Consider the following 3,726-nt stretch of genomic DNA (forward strand, 5'->3'; position numbering starts at 1 on the left):
CACCGGCTCCCGAATCTGTTTCTCCACCAGTCTCTTCTTCACCCGGACCGATCTATGCTGCCAGTCCAATGGTCAATCCGGCGCCCTACTCTGGTTCGGCGGACGATTGCAGCGGATTCCTCCTGCAGTGTTCGCTCGCCCTGGAGATGCAACCACATCGTTTCCCAACAGAGAGGCCTAAGATCTCTTTTATTCTGTCCTTGTTATCTCCTTCGTCTTCTCACGCTCACCAAAACCTGGTAAGAGATTATACTGTCATCAGTATCCTTGCTGAACTCAGTAAAGACTCCTTATCTGCCATATCCTACCTGCTTCTGCTATTTATCTACATCTGTGCAATAAACCCGTCTGTTTGATTCTAACCTGTCTGTGTCTTGAGTCTGACCACACGTTACAGAAGACCAGACCATACCACCATGAATCAAACAGACGTGGACCCATTCCAGGAGCTGGTGGATTCCCTTCGCCGTGTGCTTCTTGAGTCTGACCACACGTTACACATGACTGCCATTCGCGGCGCCATCTTGTTCTTGATGAAGTCAGATTAAGATCGAAGTAAATGTTGCTCAGGCTGTCAGTGGAGGGACCTAAACCTCTTGGATTTCATTTAAAATATCTTCATTTGCTTAGGGAATTGGAACAACATGAGGGTGCGTAATTAATGTCAGAATTTAAATTTTTGTGTGAACTATCCATTTAACCAGTTTGCACTGACCACCAAAACAACTTCTTTCATTGTTTTTGTCCAGTTGGATCCAACCATGGGCAAATTTAGACTATCTATGGATCCAACAGGATGTCATATGAGTCACTTGCATCTAGCCCAAAAATTTGATAGACTATAGATGATAGTATTATTGACACGGGTGAAGAACATTTTTGTATTATCTATAGTTTAGAGCATAAGCTGAGGTAGATTTTTGATCCCTAAGAAAATTTGAATTATAACGGAATTTATTTAAAGAGCAATTTGTTCAGTAAACCACTGGAGGAAAAAAAAAAAAGTTTAGTTTCCCCCCCTGCTGTACCACTGTTTGTGTACCGTTACACTTTTTTTTTTTTTTTTTTTTTTTTTTTTTTTTTTTACTAGTTTATTGAAATACATGTCTTATCAGTTTACATGCAAATGAATAACCTTTTTTTTTTTTTTTTTTTTCTTTTGGTGTGAACCGTTAAATTAAATAGAACAATCATTGCTTGTTGTTTATTTTTCCCATCTTAAAGCGTCTGTGTGTAGATTTGGAACCTCATTATTTTGTGACTCTAGGTAAGTTTGTAATTTCTGTTACTTGTCATTGCCAGTCGAAAACTTTACATTCAATTTGACCAATCAAAGCCAAGCTTTTCAAATGAGCTTTGCAAGTAATAGTCCAATCACACTGCCGTATGGTGTTGAGATGGTAACATGTTTTCGGCAGAAATCATCCCAGTTTCGCTTTATTTTATTTTCCTGGCTAGAATAACCAGGTAAGCTCCCGCCTCCTGTGGACCACTTAATAGGTGCTTTAAAAGGTGTGTCTGCCAAGTCAAAGCAGACTGGAACGGGTGAAGATACTTTCAGAAATACTTCTCTTTGGGATCTAACTAACTTTGAGATCACTTCTGAGTTTTTCCTAGGTTGATAGTGCTAGTGTGCATTTGCAAATGTTAGCTAACATGTGGAATGTTAATATTAACTGTCGAGTCACCTTTATTTGTATAGTACTTTATACAATACTGATTGTCAAAGCAGCTTTACAGTGTCAAGCAGGAAAATAGTTTGTCAATAATGCAAGAAGACAATACCAAAAAGTCATTTTTACAGAAAGTCAGTTCATTGATTCAGGGATGTCATCCAGTTCAGCTCTCTTCCAATAGTGTCTGTGCAATCAGTCAAGCGTCTCCAACTAAGCAAGCCAAAAGCAACAGTGGCAAGGAATCAAAACTCCATCGGTGACAGAAATGGAGAAAAAACCTTGGGAGAAACCAGGCTCAGTCGGGGGGCCTGTTCTCCTCTAGCCAGACAAAACCAGCATAGTGTGGTTTATTTCCAGGCTGCAACACTGGTGCAGAGGACTTGTCTGGGTCCTGTGCCGATGGTCGTCGAAGTGATTAGGTATTCACAGGGTATCTGTCACTAGGGCGCATCTAGTTGACATGGTCTCTGGTAACATTCAGGGCTGTAGAGGTCGTCTCTAGGTCTGGTCTGGATAAATATATTTCCTAGTCTATATTTCCATCTTGTAATGCTGCTGTTTTAGGTATTTAAAAAAAAAAAAATAATAAAAAAAAAATTTGTAATAGAGCAGACACTGTCTGACCGTGTCTACACCGCCCCGCTGTGCTAAAAGTCTGTCTACACTTGACGTGACAGTTGCAAATCATCTGAACGTAGTGTCAGTACAGTTCATCATAAATAGAACGAGGCATCAGTTTACTGATGGGGATCGTGTCGCATCGCGCTGCATCCAGTGTAGACCACATCACTGGGTTCTATTGTCTTTTGTTGGATCGTGCCACTCGTGTCCGGTGTAGACATGGTGTTTTTTTTTTTTTAATTGGTTATGTTATAGCCCTGCTTGTTTTTATGAAATATCTATATTGACCTAACTTGTAAGGACTAAACCCGGTGGTTTCATTTCTGGTGCAGTTGTATGCGTGTACGAGTGGCTTCACGTACTCCTTCCAGCGGCTTTTCTTCTTGGCCTCCAGGGTTCCAAGAATATTTAGCAAAGTTCTATTGAACCTTTCAATGGGATTCCCCCTCGGATGGTATGGGGCTGTTCTGACTTTCCGCACCCCTTGCAATATCACAAATTTGATCAAGTGTGACTCAAAATCAGGGCCTTGATCCTTTGTTTATGAACAATACTTTGCTGATTGGGTCTCTTAGTGATATTGTGTTAATCCTTCTCTTGTTGTAACTGCCATCTCTACAACAAGAGAACCAGTTATTTGTTTGTAAGTTAATGTGTTTATATATTCTTTTGTTACTGGTTGTTCTTTTAAGTTGTATAGTGGGTTTTCTTTTTGTGACTTTTTTTTTCTTTTTTCTTTTGGGGTTGATTGCTGATCTCCACAGATGAAACGCACACAACACCACTTACCATTCTGTTACGTGCCCTCTTTCTCCCCTAGTCTTTTTACAGGAATGTAACGACAGACACTATTGGAAGAGAACTGAACCGAGCTGGATGATAACATCACTGTATCAACAATGAACTGACTTTAACTGATAAACAGACTGTTTTCTATTGTCCTCCTGCATTATCAGCACATGTTTTTCTTGTTTAACACTGTAAAGCTGCTTTGACACAATCTGTATTGTATAAATCGCTATATAAATAAAGGTGACTTGACTTGAAGGACGTGCACTGTATGACGAGGTGTACTCTTCTCCAGACAGGCCTGCCTTCAAAAGACCAGTGCCACAAGCATCAGGACTTCTTGGCCAGAATGACGGTCATCAGATCCATCTTCTGCCTCGAAGACTTCAACCGGGAGCACTGCGCTGACTCCAGATCTTTCTGTGGGGGAGCTCAAGAGGCGACACTCTGTTTCTGAGCCTCTCGGTACGAGGAGCTGGAAGACGGTGGCTCCAGGTCCAGCAGCCCCAAGGACCTGAGAGCGGCAAGGGAGGAACCACTGGAATGTTGCTGCATGCTGCTTTGCACCCTGAAACCTTTTGACAACATCATTGACTGCATTGCTGAACAGGCCAGTAGGTGCAAGAGGGGAGTTCAGCAG

This window comes from Sinocyclocheilus anshuiensis, unplaced genomic scaffold (assembly GCF_001515605.1).
Source record: "Sinocyclocheilus anshuiensis isolate Anshui unplaced genomic scaffold, SAMN03320099.WGS_v1.1 scaffold639, whole genome shotgun sequence".
Lineage (NCBI taxonomy): Eukaryota > Metazoa > Chordata > Actinopteri > Cypriniformes > Cyprinidae > Sinocyclocheilus > Sinocyclocheilus anshuiensis.